This window comes from Macaca nemestrina, chromosome 6 (assembly GCF_043159975.1).
Source record: "Macaca nemestrina isolate mMacNem1 chromosome 6, mMacNem.hap1, whole genome shotgun sequence".
Classification (NCBI taxonomy): Eukaryota; Metazoa; Chordata; class Mammalia; order Primates; family Cercopithecidae; genus Macaca; species Macaca nemestrina.
This window is the reverse complement of record NC_092130.1, coordinates 155,209,188-155,227,731: the sequence shown is the minus strand read 5'-3', so window position 1 is coordinate 155,227,731 and position 18,544 is coordinate 155,209,188. Positions and strand designations below refer to the sequence as shown.

Below are 18,544 nucleotides of genomic sequence, written 5' to 3'. Positions count from 1 at the left end.
GGGAGAAACCCCTGCTCCTTCTGCTGTGTAAAGTTATAGTGAAGCAACAGCTGATCTATGAGCCAGAAAGTGGGTTCTCACCAAAGACTGAGTTGGCCATCTCCTTAAACTTGGACCTCCCAGCCTCCAGAACTATGAGAAATAGATTTCTGTTGTTTATTGGCTACCCACTTTATGATATTGTGTTATTGCCGCCTAGAAGGATAAGACACTGATACTTGACAGAAAAAGTTTGCCTACTCTTAGTATGACAACATGAAGACATTATGTCATAGGTATAATGGTGAATTTTAGGTGTCAACTTGACTGGATTAAGAAATACCTAGAATTGAGAAAGAATTCTTGTTAGATGTGCCTGTGAGAGTGTTTCCCAAAGGGAGTGGCATGTGAGTCTGAGTACACTAAATGGGGAAGACCTGTCCTCAATGTGGATGGGAGCTATTCAGTAGGCCTGGGGCCTGGATATAACAGAAGCAGACAAAAAGGCCATTGGTTTTTCTCTCCTGGAGCTGGGGCACACGTCTCCTCCTGCCTTTGGACATCAGAACTCCAGGATCTCTAGCCTGTGGACTCCAGAGCTTACGCAGATGCCACCTCTTCACTTCCTCAGGTTCTCAGGCATTTGAACTTGAAGGGATCCATAATACCAACATCCCAGGCTCTCCAGTTTGCAGATGGGCTGTCATGGGAGACTTAGCTGTGATAACCATGTGAGTCAATTCTCAGCCTCTATAATAACTTGAGCCAGTTCCCCTAAAGGAATCCCCTCTTCTCTCTCTCTCTCTATTATCTTTCTATCTATCTATCCATCTATCTATCTATCTATCATCATTTATTTATCCATCTATTTCTATTAGTTCTGTCTCTCAGGAGAACCCTGACTAATATACTAGGTAAGTGTTGCCTTATTTGATGTACCCTCCAGTATTGGCTTAAGTTTCCCCCTTCAATTGTATTACAAATAGTTATCACATTTTGTTACATGTATGTATGTATGTAATTAAGTTTGCATGCATGTAATTGTCTCCTTGTTTGCTCTGATGATTGGGCGGTCAGGTAGTTTGTTTTATTTGTTAATTCTCCTAACACCTAGCAGAGAGGCTCCCACGTGGTAGGATATGTAAATATAAATTAGTGGATGAATAAATATGGACCTTTTAATTTCTTCCTTAATGAGAGCCTCTGGGAATTGTTCACATGTCAGTCACCTAGAGAAAGATCAATTTATGTATCAGTTTTTATATATGCAGTTTTAATTCTATGACAGATGACTAATTGTTTAGTATAAATTATGTGTTAAAGTTATTGCATGAAAATTGCATCTCTAAATATCCAACTTACACATGAATTGCTAAGAGGGAAAAACACTTTCTATTTTTACATTACAGGTTTGAAATAGTGATGTACAATTATAATATTCCGGGTACTGTGTTTATTCAAATTCTTATTCAAAAATGCAAATAAGAAAAGTTTGAGCGATTTTAAGGAAGTTAATCAGACTTGACAGAGCACAGGGATCATTGTAAGAATCCATTAAATACTGGTTTTTCTTATATGCTGAAGTAAAGCTTGGCTTTAATATTTTCTTTCTATTTGCTCTATAGATACTGGTCAGACTTCAAATTCAAACTTACATAGAATTTCTGTTATCTAAGTTGGTAGAGTTTAATTTAAAAATAACTTTGAAAAGAAGTTTTTAACAAACATCAGTGGATTTCAGATAATGTCTATAGACACAGATTGTCTTTTAAGACCAAGAATGATACCACATTTTGTTTGAGGATTCCACTCAGCTATTTTGCCATAAATAGTTCAGGTACTATTTCTTCTTTGTAAATCACGGATCCCAGACAAAAATCAATGCTAACATTAATTTGGCCATTGCTTCTCAAACATGTCATAGGAAAAGAATACCTTCTTAATTCTATAAAAATAGATAAAAAGCTACCAAACTATATATTTTCCGGACTATTTCTTCAGAATTCAAACATAAATATATTTAAATAAAGTATTTTCCAATGACATTTATTTTATATCTTTTCTTTTAAACAGATCTTTTTAAAAACCTAGCATGACTGTCATTTGGAAACATGATTTTTAATTGTTTTTCTGTTTATAAACTTGTAACAATCCCTTAACCATGAGTTAAGATTACTCCATATGTTTTATCAAAGTGTTTTAAAAATTCTCAAAAATAAAAATTATTCAGACCAATGAAGTTTATTTTTAACATTCAATTCTTAGAAATTTCAGTGGGATAAGCTATATATGTTGAAAAAATTGAATAAGTGTGTTTTGATGGGATATTTTGAATTTTTCATACCAAGGATGAACTCATAAATATCTGGCATAGAAAGTTAATTAGTTCAACAGTTATAAGGAATAACCTAAACTTAGGAAAATTTGTTGGCAAATTTGTTCATATATGTAAAAATATTTAAGTTGAAAAATTAAAGGAAAATTTCTTGGTAGATTTCTTTATACCAAGTGGTGGTACCATGCACACTAGTGTTCTCAGAAAAAGCAAAGTTTGTATAGGAGCCAAGAATATTCATATAAAAAGCAAATTATGTCTTTGAAACTGAGGAATTAGTATAAGGATTTATTTACATATACATTGGAGGGTCGAACTGCTAAAATTTTAACACTGAGGTAACAGAAATTGAAAAATTCCATCACTAGGTATGAGGCCACAAATAGGAAGAAAACGAGATTAAGAAATGGAGAAGTCCAGAAGTGAAAAACTGTGATATGAAGTGAAGGGTGGAAGGGTAAGGGGTGGGAGTGGTCTCAGAACCCTGCAGATGGTGCCTGACCAGCTTTCTGCTGGTAAACCTAAGGAGCATGATGAAGCTGACTGTGACCTGGGAGTGCTTAAAGACGTTGCAGGCTGGAACCATCAGTCAGTGCCAGAGCTGAGTGTTTTCACGAGTCGAATAGTCATGGTAGCTTCCACCAAGCAAGCTAAATTACCCAACAGAAAACATGACAAAGATAGTATTTGAGCACATTTTTATTGATTTTCAATGAGTTTGTTGTCAAGAACTCATTTTCTCTCCTACTTACTGTTTCTTAGTGGAAGATACATGATTCCCCATCATAAAAACACTGAACCAAACCGTCGTATAGTTAGACTTCAATGTATATTTCACCTCCTTTGTTTTTCACCCATTATGTGCAAACAAAACTGTAATCTAATTGCATGACTCTTGGCGTTTCTGCCAGGGTTAGCCTTCTATAGACATACTATTAATGATCAAGAAGGCATATAAACAGATGTATATCCATTCATATAATGATGTGTGTGTTAATTTATTTTTGTGCATGATATTAGTATATATTAGTCCATTTTAACCCTGCTATAAAGACATTACCTGAGACTGATTAATTTATAAACAAAAGAGATTTAATTGACTCACAGTTCTCCATGACTGGGGAGGCCTCAGGAAACTTACAATCATGACAGAAGGTGAAGGGGAAGCAAGGGCTTTCTTCATATGGTGGCAGGAGAGAGATAATTCACAGGGGAAACTGCCCCTTTTAAAATCATCAGATCTGGTGAGAACTCCCCCATTATTACAGCATGAGGGAAACTGCTTTTATAATCCGGTCACCTCCTACCAGGTCCCTTCTTCCACATGTGGAGATTATTATTTGAGATGAGAGTTGGGTGGTGTCACAGAGCAAAATCATATCAATTATGCATTCAATTTTGGATCTATACTATAACAGGGACAATGATATTCCAGAGAATGTCAATGATTTTGATGTCCCATTTAGATATCTAGGTTAGGTGAAGCATGTACAAAATACAAGCAAAGAGGAAGCTTTCATTTGATACATCTCTGGGAGGGCTCCTGTGTGTTGTTTATTCCAGAAATGATATAAAATACTGTATAGTCATGAAATCTTCCATGGCAACACTCAGTTTACATTTCATGAATAATTTATATGATGGACTGAAATGCTCCCTTTAAAAAATTGTTTTAAAGTAATTTGGGGCATATGGAAACCTAGGTATGTTTATAATTATTCTACAGTTTTTAAATACTACTTCTCCTCATTTCTGCAATTTATTTTATAGTTGTATTTATCAGTCAGTATACATTTACTACTTGTGATTGTGCTTGATTACTGTACTACGGATTTTGTTCTTTTTGTTTGTAACAACATCTATGCAAAGGCTTGGAATTCTTTCCTTACAAGCAAAATGTAAACAGGTCAAACAATGCATAGATTAAAAATTTTGGAATTATAATTATTTGATATTAGAAGAGAGAGATTTTAACCACAATATGTTTATAAATTTTTCCTAATGTGGAAATGTATTACTTAAGGTATGTTTCTACTTTATAGTGTTATAGAAATTTGAGATTATTATCAATGTATTTGTTGGGACATATGCTTGGATTTTGCCAAGCACCTATTATCTGACTTTGGTTGTCCATGGTATATCTTTTTGATCGATTATCAGCATAAATTATTCTGTATTTATTTAACCTGCCAAATGATGGATGTGCTATGTGATGTCACATTGAGACAAGTGTCTTGGATGAAAGAAGTTTTTAAATAGCATATATTTGTTAAAACTGTACCTGAGCCAATAAACGTGTTAGGGAATATTAGAATACCATATATGGAATCTGACTTGGGTCATTATTCTTGGGCTCAGTGGAATATGTATTATAACTGATTATAAGATACTTGGTCAAAGTTATTGTTGAATTCTTGAAATGGCAATATGTAAGGTCCTCCTTGCCCTCTGAATATCAAATAGGTTATAAAAGAGTTCAATGAATATCAAACTATCATCTTCTTTAATCAAAAGCAACACAAGATCGCAGTCTGGATTGTTGAACAAATTATACTGTTATATTTGTTCCCTACATTTGACTTTGAATAATATGCTGCAGGGAGGAGTCAACTCTGCAGAGCAGACAAATCCGAATGTGCTAACTCACACTCATCCAGCCAAATGATTAGAGATAGAGAGTAACAGCTTCTGGATATGGTTTCAACAGGCTACATTTGCCCCCGTCATTCACCTACATCTGCTTAACACACAAAAATAAGAATGATGAATATATCAATCATTCTGAGGGCGATATGGTTGTGTTACTTCGTTTTCACACTGCTATAAAGACATACCCTAGATGCGGTAATTTATAAAGAAAAGGAGTTTAATTGACTCACACTTGCAAATGGCTGAGGAGGCCTCAGGAAACTTACAATCATGGTGAGAGGGAAAGAGGCACATCTTATATGGCAGGAGGCAAGAGAGAGAAGAGTGAGGAGTTAAGGGAGAAGAGCCCCTTATAAAAACATCAGATAGTGTGAGAACTCACTCATCACCATGAGAACAACATCAACAAGGGAGAAACCACTGCCATGATCCAGTCACCTCCCACCAGGTCTCTCCCTAGATATGTAGGTATTACAGTGGTTACAATTTGAGATGAGATTTGGGTGGGGACACAGTCAAACCATATCAATGATACAAGAAGATAGGAAGGTATAATCTATGTCTGACCAATGCCTACTATCTACCACAAAGGCCTGGTATTTTGTGTCTATTCTGTTATTAAAATAGGACTAAAAGTCATAAAGAGAGAAATAACTATTACTAGTGTAGAATCTCTGTAAATAATTATTGGGGCTGGCCTCATCATTGACTATAATTAACTAAAAATTTTGTTCAGATATTTCTTTCAGTATTCAAAAGATCTGGTATATAAAAAAAGTTCTGATGTTTTCTATTTATTTATAGGTTCTATGTATCTTATCTCTCAGAAAACTTTTTAAGATTTTAAGTTCACATTTGAAGCAGTGAAATTTCACCAGTATATACCTACTCTCTAATGACTTAAAAAATTTTTTTAAACTATAACCAAAATTTCTTTTTAATTTTTTTCATTTTGAAGTATTTTATTACTCCACACATTACTGACAATTGTCACACCAATATCCAAGATTTTAACTTATCTCTGAACACTAATGGATGGATAGATAGATGATTGGATAGATAGATTAGATAGATTATAGGTAGATACGTAGGTAGGTAGGTAGAGAGATAGATAGATAGATAGATAGATAGATAGATAGATAGGAAGATAGATATGGCTTTGGAATCAGATGTTTGGTAAATTGCTGGGATTCTCCATCCAGCCCTTAATGTCAACATTTATAAATGTGAACACATCACATGCAAGGGCAAACACACAAAAACATTAGTATCCCAAAGATATAGAACAGAAAATAGAAATTGAGAATATATTTATTTATTTATCCTCTATCTCTCTCAAAAGGGTTATTTTCATTTTATCTTCCAAATACATTTCATAGTAAGAACATTCATAATAATACTAACAAACATATATTATCACATCGATAAGTAATCTGTTTTCTTTTGGAAATGGGCATATTTTAATGAGAAGAGTCTCTCAGGAAACTTCACATTAGTAAACACATCTTCCAAAGAGTTGTACAAAGGTAGAGTTGAAACAATACTCATTTTGAAAGATTGCAGCAGGAGGTACAGTTGAGTTCTAGCCATATTCTCAGATATGAGTTTATCTTATATTTTATTCAAGCAAAAGTGTTATAGAATTATAAGCCCTATATAGTCATTTTGTGATTATGAAGCAAGCTGCCCAGACAACTACTAATTATCAATTGTATTTCTAAAGTATTATGTATTGACATATAACACGTGATTGATTACATGAAGAAGAGATTTTTTACATTACAATTTTACATACCTCATTAGCAATCTTAAAGAGGTGACGAAAAGTGGCTCACAGAGCCTGTTGATAGCATCTCTTCACAATTCACATTCAGAGAGGACATGTTCGCCAACCAAACCATCCATGGAGTATTTTCATTATGAAAGTCGACAAACACTACAATTAAGGTTTCTTTCCACCCCTAGAAGGAGAGGCTGATTCTTAAGTACTTACCAGCACACCGCCATTTAAAATTTAAACAGAATGTTCAAAACTTATAATTAGAAATATTTTCTTCTTCAGAATAATACTTTGTTTTGTCTTATTCTTTTGACATAAACAGACAAAAATATTCAAACCTTCTTAAGTTTGGTCCAAGAACCATTTTAACTCTGCTGACATTTAAATGTACCACATCTTTCTTTCTTTTTCGAGTAAGTGCAGAGGCAGAAGAGTTGAATTTTGTTATAAACTTCCAAGGAAGTATTTCTTTGTTCAAATTTATATATACAGTTGCCTGTTTTTAACCTTTCAAGATGAATGATAAATTGTGTCTCCCTGTGAATAAGTCACTGTTCAGTTACTGTAATCTTTGCTGAAGATCAAATAGGCGCTGATCGTTTACAGATTTTGTTTGATTACTGTCAGTTGAGTCACACATTTTCCTAAAGTGAAAGGAAAAACCAACCACTTGAAATATTTTGAAAGATAATATTCTGGAAGGTAACAATTCACTGTTGAAAACCACCCTAAGATTGCTGACAAAAGATCAAGTCTGGGTCAATGAGAACCAATTTGTTTCTTCCTCCCTGCAACTATTATTTTGTGTTGTGTATAGATATAAAAAGGTAACGAGTTTATTTTTTTCTTTTATTAGGAAAATAACCTCTTTTTTTCTGGGGCTTTAGTACTAGATATAGAAAAGAATAAATGGAAGGGTAAATAGCAGAGATGTTTTATTTTAAATAGAGAGATACATTTACAAATACAAATACTTCTTAAATAATTAACGGTGTCTGACTAGATTGGGTGAAATGTAACTTTTTCCTGAAGTTTTCGAACTGTCAAAAATTCCAAATGCATGGGAACACACACATATTTTACCTTAAATTTTATAAAATTTTAAAGAGCTTTTTAATTATGTTAAGCATTAATTTTCAAAAAGAAAATATATTACTCTTAGAAGTTACTTTGGAAATGTCTAACAATTTAGAGTTTTCAAACATTTCTATTTAACAGAACATTTGTAGTTTGTAGGATTGTGTTTTGGGATTATGGAAGTAAAAAAAAAAAAAAATTACACTTCTTATGTTACCATAAAGGCCCTTAACAGAGGTTGATAATCTGCATGATGATACAACAGAGAAATTCTGAGTTCAGGGTGGCCAGCAAGGTCAGAAAAAATGCATAGTGAGAACCATAACAATGAAAATATATTTACTGAAGCACCCCAAAATACAACAATTCAGTTTAGGAATAGTTTTTAACTATTAAAGCAGGTGGCATCAATTTCTGTGAGGAAATGTTCTTTTAATAAATTGAACAAATATTTAGAAAATCTAAAACTATTAGTTTGGACATACAACAACAAAGAAAGTGCACAGCTATCGATTCCTTGAGTCTTTATGATCAGGCTATCAAGAAAAACCAAGCATAAAAGAGAAAAACCCAAATAAAAAATAGTAACAATAAACTGACCAGAAAATAGGCAATTGAGAAACATTAAAGAACTAGAAAATTAGAAAACAGTGAAAACCTGAATGAAGATACTCAGAGTGTCCAGAAGATATTGCATTTATAAATTAAGAACCCTTAACATATATTGCAGAAATAAGATATAATCGTTGTGCCCTAAAATAAAATTGAATGAAGAGCTGTAACATAGAGCAGTCTCTACTGAGATAAAAAAGAAATAAATTGATACATAAGGAAAAATACAAATAGATGTTTAGGGGAATTTAAGTGGTCCAACATCACTAGAAAATTGTGAGAGAAAATGACTAAATATAAGCCAGTATCAAAAGGAAATTAACCAGATAAATAAGATCATGAAGCTTCAGACTAGGAAAAACGAAGCCATTGTCTAAAGTGACTCAAGTTTAGACAGATCACCAAACAATTTTTATTTCATAACTCCAAAAACAAATTGGTATGGTTTGTGTGCGCTGAGCCAAATCTTGTCTTGAATTGTAGCTTCCATAATTCCCATATGTTGTGGGAGTGAACAGATGGGAGGTAATTGAATCATGGAGGTGGGTCTTTCCCGTGCTATTCTTGTGATAGTGAATCAGTCTCAGGAGATCTGATGGTTTCATAAAGGGGAGTTTCCATGCACAAGCTCTCTTCTCTTGTCTGCTGCCTTGTGAGACGTACCTTTCACCTTCTGCCATGATTGTGAGGCCTCCCCAGCCACGTGGAACTATGAGAGTCCACTAAACCTCTTCCTTTTGTAAATTGCCCAGTCTCAGGTATGTCTTTATCAGCAGCATGAAAACAGACGAATACACAAATTAAATATCAAAAAGAATAAAAAGTAATAGTAATGTGCACCACAGAAAGAACTAATGTAGCATCATGCTTTGCATCACCAATAATAAATGGTAGAAAATACTAATATGATATTTGCAAACATTCGAGTGCAATATTTTAAAAGTATATTGTAGACATCTGAACAATCATTCAATCTAGGGTGCAAAAAGCGTAGCTAGGCAAGTAAGCACACAGAACATTTATATTCTACTGGCAATTATTTTTAGGAATTTATTTGGTAATTTTTTTCAGAAGAACATGGGAGTAATTTAAGAGCAGAGGTTGTGATATCCAGCTAACTGTGCTTTAAAACCAGTAAACAAAGTGAGTCAACCAGAAGACAACTGTATAGGAAAATATTGAGCAATGAATTCCACTTAGAACAGAGTGCTCCAGAATGGAGATCTTTGGGGAAAAAGAAAGATGAAAATGTGCAGGGAACAGAAAAGACATTTTAATTGAGAGAATACACAAATATTGAGGATATAATAAAGGGAATCATTTAAGAGAAACTCTCAGAAAAAGTAAGAAACAAACACCACCTTGGACAAAACCCATATGTTAAATTCATATTCCAGATGTGATGCAAACATATTATGGCAAGCAAGGTTTTAAACAAATGATAGAGAATTTTAATATAAAGACATACATTAAGATCATTTGCATGTACTTGTTTAAAGGACATGGCATTAAAAATAATACAATTATAACACATATTGGGCCCAGAATAAGCTATGTTTATATAGCAGTTGCAATACAAATGTTGTTTTAAGTTTTATAACCAAGGCTCAGGAAAATTTCTTAATGGAGTCATGATATAAATGAATGCTAAAGACAGTGACAATGTACATGTAAATATTCTTTATCACAATTAAGATAGGGAAATGGAATCGGAAAACTAGAAACTGGTAAGTGCAAATAATCTGTCTTAAAATGTGGAGAATCAAGAGACCTGTGACAAATTCAATTGAACTAGACTTCTTATATTATTTAACATATTTCTTATTTTAAAAATTATAAGATATTAAGCACCAAGTAGTAGAGTGATAAATAAGAGCTTAAACTTGACAAATCAACAACAATATTAAAAATATATCAGTTAGAATTATGCATATAACCACCAGTATAATTAAAACAAAAGTAGCTAAAAGAGTTTATCAAGGTGAGTGGGACTGGAATTAAAAAGAGAAGAGGCAGAATAACATTGTTCGTATTTGGAAGATTGTCTGTACTATTTCCCATGTTTAAAAAATACTGCTTTGAATATGGTTCCAAGAGTTAATACCTCAGTTAGCATTCATAAAATAATGTCTGAAAATATGTGAGTTTTTATCTGCATTATGCTATTGTCTTCTCCCTTAGATAGGGTACTGATAAGATAGTAAAAGTGAATTATTGCAAATTAGATAGATGAGAAATTAGACTGTAAGTAAAATTTACATTTTCCAATATATTTTATAATCATTGTCTCTTTTGTATTTAGTTCGTATTTGTATTTAGTCTGTATCTTCTATGTCTGTATCTTCTGTATCTATGTCTGTATCTGTATTTAGTGTCTGTATCTTCTATGTTATACTACTATTTTCTCTAGAGTGCTTGATTGCAAGATCTAAGGCCTGTGTAAAAGGTTCAGGGAATTCTACTATGATGCTCTAATACTCAAATTAAAAAAATATGTAATTATATCATGGACTTCTAGCCTGCTGAAGGCAATTCTTTAAACATTGTATAAGATATACATGAATTGACTTTGTCCACCTCAGATTTAGCAAAAAGCCAAAAATCAATACCAGATTCAATGTTTCTAATAGAAGAACAATGATAAAACATTTAGGAAGGTCAGTGTCCAAATGGAAGAAAAACGGCTGCAAGGAATCTCTCAGTAATAATATTAAAATGTGTTAAATTCAAATAATACATGTATCCAATCTTGCAATGTCTTATATTTACTGGGAGAAAACAGTAAGTAGGAGTTTTACTCCACAAGAATATTTTAAATGAAAGCAAATAGAAATGGAGTTCACATGAGAATATAACTAGAAACTAAATTAATCATGAGAGATATCCCATGTTTTAATATGGAATGGTTATACCATAAAATTCATGGACATTTTAGAGTCATTCTGCATCAATTAAAATATTTATTGAACACATAGAACAAAACCAGCATTTTTTCTTTTTAATTTGTAACTTACAAAGCTGACATAAGACCCACCCTTAAGTTTAATGTTTAGTAAATATTTGATTGTCAAAGAGTAAAAGTTGTCAATATTGACTATGTAAATTCTCTCTTTCGTTTTTCTTTACATATATGTACACACACATATAGACAAGCAAACCAAATATATATATATATATATATATAAAACTCTGCTTTATTTTAGATACCAACCAAGCTGTATGTTATTACTAAATTGACTTTGTTTTAATCAGCAATTACTAAATGAAAATTGCCAGAGACCATAAAAAGCTATTATTACTATTATCAGGTTTTTGCAACACATTTAAACCAAACTTATCAACTCTATGCATATGGAATGAACACACTACTATAATGGTGGTTTCTACCCTGTGCCCCATTGAGCTCTGGAGGTATCACAGAGTTGATTTAGAAAGAAGTAGAGGATACTGAGGAAGATGGAAACAGAAATGACCTAATTCTAGCAAATCAACTCCTGTTTGACCCAGAGCATATCAGTCTTTAACCACATGCGTTCTTCCTCTCCACAGTTTTTTTGCTAAAAACATCTTACAGAAACCTTTTTTCTTGCATAATATCAGCATTTAACTTAGATCAACACCGAACAATTTTAAAACTCTCCCATTGAGTTTTATTTCCTTTTGAGTTCAGATTAAAAGTATGTCTACTTTTCAAATCATGCACAGAAATATAAAGCCATAAGTAACTGCAAATTGTTGCTATTATAATAATTGCTTCCTTTTGGTCTTTTATTTCACATTACATTAACTCATCTGTTAATTTGACAGACCAATTATCCAGTACCAAGGGGGTGGAAGGAACCAGGGCACAAATAAAAACACAATATATAGCAAAAAATCAAATATTAATATAAAAATAAACATTCTTTGGCAAAGAAAAATTGAAGTTTTCTAGAGGAAATATTAAAGGAATAAAAGTCATACAACAATATTTGGCTCAGTTGGACTATACAGTATAACTACAAAAAGAAAAAGATAGAAATGCAAATAATAGAATGTCTATATACATAACATCTTCTCTTCATATACCATTGTAAGAATATAATTCGTAAGTATGAAATACATATGGATTTATATGATATATATAGTTATAAAATCTGTGAGTGTTCTCAATTTCAAACTCATCTTTCCTTTGGGATATTGAAAATAATGAATAATATTTGTTATAAATTAAAGATTTAGCTAAGATTTTTGTAGTGCTCAAGATATCTAGTATAATTTATATGATGATTAATACTACTATTGTTATTTTTTACATGCTAGTTAACATCCACTAATTCTGAATAATACTATGAAAACCTGCCATTGATAATGAGTGTATGCTTAAGGGACTAAGCATATGGTTTTGCTGCATATTTGTGTAGGAGAAACCTGAAAGAATGCATTGCACTGTTTAGAATCAAGCTTTTTTTCTTCCCTTCCTTTTCCAATCTCTTTTTGCCATTTGATCTCCTTCCCTTTCCTTCTCATTTTTGCAGATTACGAACCAAAGGAGCCTACGTGGGAAACACTTTGGGGACCCCTTCACTTAGCCTCCCTTAGGAAAATATGCCACAGTTCAATGGCTGGAAGGTGGCTTCAGTGCTCTTATGGAACTGGAATGTAATAGCCCATAAGAACTGTTTGTTTTTTCAAATTTTGTGAGTTGTTTATCATTCAGTGGCATTATTAATAATTAAATTATAAAAATTTATAATCTAATAAATGATAATAGAAACAAAAGCAACACACACTCCACATATAACTTCCATATTGATTACATTTTACTATTTTCTATGCACTTGTGGCAATTTAAATCTATTGTATCAGTATGGTGGAGCTATTATATAATAATGTACTACTATGCATTTAGTAAAATCAATTTTACCAATACAAAGAATATATGACACAAAATTTACATGTAATGATAAAATATATAGTACAGTACAGCAAATTTCCTTTAGCCAAATGAGGATCACAAAATGCTTTGTTGATCTTTATTGAACTCTTGCTTCTGTAGTCAATATATTGTTGAAATTCACAAATCAGTGCAAATCCAATATTGATGTTTGCATGTATTTTCCTTTACACATTTAGTGAGTAGAAAGTAGAAAGTGAAACGGTAAAAACTTAGGTTGTAAATTTACCTATTTGAAAATAACATCAAACTGGAATCTTTCCAACTTTATATTTAGTACAATCAAATTGGAAGCTCAACATTAGCCAAGGTGGTAGTATTTACACCATGAACATTGGCAAATGCTACAAATCAGGGTTTCATTTATATTCTTGACTTAATTAAATGATGCATAATTTGTTAATTATGTTTAGAAAACATAACATTGCATTAGATATAGCCATTACACTGAATAGCGCAAACATTTGAAAAATTGTCTTACGTAATTTCTCAAGAAATAAAAAAATACACACATACACACACACACACACACACACACACAGAGTATGCATTGCTTAATGACAAGGATATGTCAGATATGTTTCAAGAAATGTGTTGTTATTTGATTTCATTGTGTGGACATCATAGTGTATTTCAGTAGACTACATGGTGCAACCTATTGCTCCTAGGCTACATAATGGTACAGCATGTTACTGCACTCAATACTATACGCAATACAATGGTTTTGTGTATTTTAAACATACCTAAACATAGAAAAGTTATAGTAAAAATGCAGTACTATAATCTGTGGTACCACTATCATGTATGAATAAACCATCCTTTAGCAGCTCATGACTCTGTGTGTGTGTGTGTGTGTGTGTGTGTGTGTGTGTGTACACATATAGAGGGAGGAGAGATTTTAACTAATTGACTCATGAAATTCTGGAAGTAGAAATGTCCAGTACTCATAGACCTCACAGACAGGCTAGAAAATCAGGCCTTCAATTTATTGAATGAGGTCCACCCACATTTGGAAGAGTAGTCTGCTTTACTCAAAGTGTACTGATTTAAATGTTAATTGCATCAAAAATATCTTCACAGCAATATCCAGACTGGTGTTGGTCAAAACAACTGGGTACTGTAGCTTAGCCAAGTTGACACATAAAGGAACGATTGCAAAAATATTCAAATATGCAAAAACTATCTTCTGGTTTAATAAAGAAGTTTCTGATGTCATTTTTGAATGGGTAAATTTGCAACCTAAGTTTTACTGTTTCACTTTCTACTTTCTATTCACTAGATATGTAAAGGAAAATACATACAAACATCAATATTGGATTTGCACCGATTTGTGAATTTCAACAATATATTGACCACAGAAGCAGGAGTTCAATAAAGATCAACAAATCATTTTGTGATCCTCATTTGGTTATAGGAAATTTGCTATAGTATACTATATATTTTATCATTACATGTTAATTTTGTGCCATATATTCTTTGTATTGGTAAAATGGATCATAAATTTACATGTGCATATACAAACTTATGCAGATTTTTTTGTTAAGCCAGTTGTTAAGGTTTAACAGCATGTCACTTTTTGGCTCTTTAGAAATGTGAGTGTGGTGTCTATTTGGTCACTTTTTAAATAAATGAGTACATATACACAGAAATGGCAACTAATTAAACGTCTGTATATTGAGTAAATAAGTATTTCTTCTCTCCTCTGTATGTTCTCTTAGGGTGAGAAGACTAATGGATCTTGTCTAAAGAGCTGAAGGGTCTTAGAACATTTTCCAGTGGATCCTGAGACCAGCAATTGCACCTTGAATTCTGGTTATTTAAGTAGAGCAAAGGTACTGAGAACTAATTAAAAGATGAACCCAAGCACAGAGAGACCCAGAATTAGGTCGTTGAGTTACCTTTCTTCAAAGGACTATAGACGTCTATGCAGAAACCTGAATGAGCAAGTCAACATCGTAACACAGGTCCATCTTACTTGTAGAAGGTGGAGGACCAGTCTATTCAACCAACACCATATGGGTCATGCAAATCAATGCAATTTGTGGGCCATGTTTAGACATGGGTGCAACATAATTTCTGTTTCTTAATTTATGATTTTGCATTACTCTGAATATTCTAATGTGTAAAGAAATAAAAATTCATATATTTTTAGTTTACATCCATCGTCTTAGTGAATTCAGGATGCTATCACAAAGTACCATAGATTGGGTGGTTCAAAAACAACAGAAATTTATATCACACTATTCATTAGGCTGAAGGTCTGAGATCAGGATGTCAACATGATCAAAAACTGGTGAGTGTCCTTTCCCAGGTTGCAGATGCTTGTCTTCTCATTGTATCTTCACACACTGAAGAGAGCAGAGAGCAGAAGGCTCTTTCATGACCCTTACATGGGCACCAATCCTATTCAACAGGGCTCAGCCCTCATGATCCCATCTAATCCTAATTATCTCCAAAAGGCCCTACATCCTAATGTCATCACATTGGGGGAAGGAGGATTTAGACACATGAATTTTGGAAGGCTACAAACATTCTGTTTCTTATACCTATTGATGTTAAGTGAATGCTGCAGAGCACTGCCAATATTCCCCATTGAGAACCAAGGTACATTGACAGTGTTTGGGATCTTACTTGACTCAGTCTCTGTGGATTGTTCTAAGAAGAGAATAGCTTCATTTCCCAAGGTTCTGTCTATTTCCTGTGAGCAGTCCTAGTTAATGACTATTCTTATGTGTGAGTATAAAGGCCTGTTTCTCTTGTGTCAATAATAGACACATTTGATAGACCATTTCAACTTCAGAACATCCGGTAGGATCTGCTGAGGTCGAACTGAATCACACTTGATCTCCTCCATTGTTCAATTCATCTCAAGACCTTTTCTCTTGTGTCATTATTAGACACATTTGATAGACCATTTCAACTCCATAATATTTGGTAGGATCAGCTAAGGTCTGTGGTAGAATTGAGTCACATTTCAACTCCTCCATTGTTCAATTTATCTCAAAAACTTTTCAGGCATTTTTTTTTTTTCCTTCAAAATGTACTACCAGATAAATTCAAACACCTGAAAGAGAGAGTTAAAGCATCTGTAGACTCTGTGGAATTCTTCCTACAGGTTTCTAGTATGAACCCTTTCTATAACATACTGAAATTTGATTTTACTCTATTCAGATATTATCATACAATTCAAAAATAGTTACAAGACCCACAAAATATTTAAAATAAAATAGTTGATGATTTTTTTTCTGTTTTTAATATGATCAACAATGATCATGCTATTAAATTATCTTGTGATACTTCTCAGCCTTGGATGTTGCTAAGTATACTTTCCCTATTTGTGAATGGTGTTTCTGTACTGGAATTTGCAACTATGGACAAGAAACCAACCTTTTTGAAAGCAAAAGTTTCAAAAGTGCAATGCAAAGTACAATTATGCTACTGATAAAAACTACTAAAATAGCCAAGAATGCAATAGTTGACATTAAAATTTATGCTAATTTTAAATGATTTGCTGTGACATTTATGTTAAAACTCAAGTTTTCTGTGTGGTGATATATTCCTATGTACATGACGTCAAACACTGCATAATCCATAGTGCAGTAAGCCATTTTATAAATGAAATGTACTTATCATAACTATAAATACTTTTCTAAGTAGACTTTCATTTACTAATGGAAATAGAATTCACTAACTATATTTATCTCAATGAATGCACATATGGAAGGATTTAGTCTTCATTTGCTTATTTTATTGGCTTGTTTTCTGAGATATTATTACAGATAAATGGATCAGAGTTGTAAGATCACCTAATGAAAAATCTTTTGATAAGATTGCATTCAACAAATAAAAATAAATATGTCATTCAGAGTGAATACATTTTTATATTTCTATGAAAGATGCATTTAGGTCCTTAATATGCAAAACTATAAACATGTGTTTTGTCATATTTCAATATTTCTTTATGTTTCCTGTGGTACTTAGGTTTTGTTTTTTTCTTTGGATTCTATGCAACTATTCATGTCTTTGCTGATATATACAGAGTAGATTTTGGTCTTTTATTAAGAGGGAAAAATGGAAGGGTACAACTTATTTCTAAATGTTAAACCAGATGTTTTATAGTTTCTAATTTGCATTTTGGGTAAGTTAAAAATAGTAAATGTGACATTTGAATCTAAGCCTTAGGTTGTCATACATTTATCAGAAGCTTTTTGCGCTTTCGTATTGTATCAATTATTCTAGACTGAATTATTTTTCAAGATTACCTGTATGACTGACTCCAGTTTAGGGTTTAACATAAAAGACATCTGCATGAGATTTGGAGGCAAGGGTGAGAAACAAAAAACACTATACCCAGAAAATTGTGGGTTCCAGTTTCACTTTGCAGATTCTAGCTTGCCATAAATTTCATTGTTTTCTGACTTTCTTTTTTCTGCTGTGGTTTTCTGCCCAATTGCCAGAAATGCTGTCCTATAGAAAATTGTTCACTTGCTCCCACAATTGTGTAAGGTATGATCCCTGTAATAAATCTTTTATTCTATATAATTCACAATAATACTGCTCTCCCAAACAAACCTCAATTGATCTATCTGTCCCACTGGCAATATTTCTAAACACCTGTATCTAAAAATAAATCCCTTTAATTATACTTACAATTACTGATTTTTTATATCTTTTCTTAAAATCAAGGGAATTCCCAGTGATCACTTCAGCAATCTAAAGTTTAAAAAATTGATTCTCTCCTATTTAAAAATGTCTGGTTTTTAGTATATTAGTGATACCCAAAACCTAGACAAAAAATCAATATGTAGATTAGTTGATGAAAGTATAATTGTAAAACAATCATTCATTCTTAAACAGGAAAGGAGTTAAAGACACATAAATAAGAGTAAAAATTCTTCATTTTTCTTATAATTTCTTTTAGAATACTTTTAAATTATACATAATTTTGATAAATAGACATGCAGACATAGAGACCAAATGTGTACACTTGATGTGTTTTACTATCTAGGGTTATCTTAATATTTTCACCCCCCGACTGCTTCTAAAAACATATAAACTATTTTTAGTCTTGAGAAAAATACAAATAAGAAAAAAAAGAAATTTTGATGTAATGTAGAGTGAAAGAAAAATGAGTAATAACCAAGGATTTTTAGAGAAGGTATTTTACTATCACAGA

The 18,544-nt window shown here is 32.5% G+C and overlaps 1 long non-coding RNA gene across 3 annotated transcripts in view; it reads left to right on the top strand.

Annotated features, from left to right (window-relative positions):
• LOC105472987 (uncharacterized) overlaps positions 1-16,585 on the top strand; it is a 35,912-nt gene extending 19,327 nt beyond the window's left edge. For 2 of the 3 annotated variants that reach the window (XR_011625101.1, XR_981976.2), the window contains 2 exons: positions 12,950-13,111; positions 15,087-16,585. This is a non-coding gene — a long non-coding RNA (uncharacterized lncRNA). Of the gene's footprint in view, positions 1-610; positions 711-12,949; positions 13,112-15,086 lie in introns of all 3 variants that reach the window. The other variant, XR_981975.2, reaches the window with a different exon arrangement.
• The last annotated feature ends 1,959 nt before the right edge of the window (positions 16,586-18,544 follow it).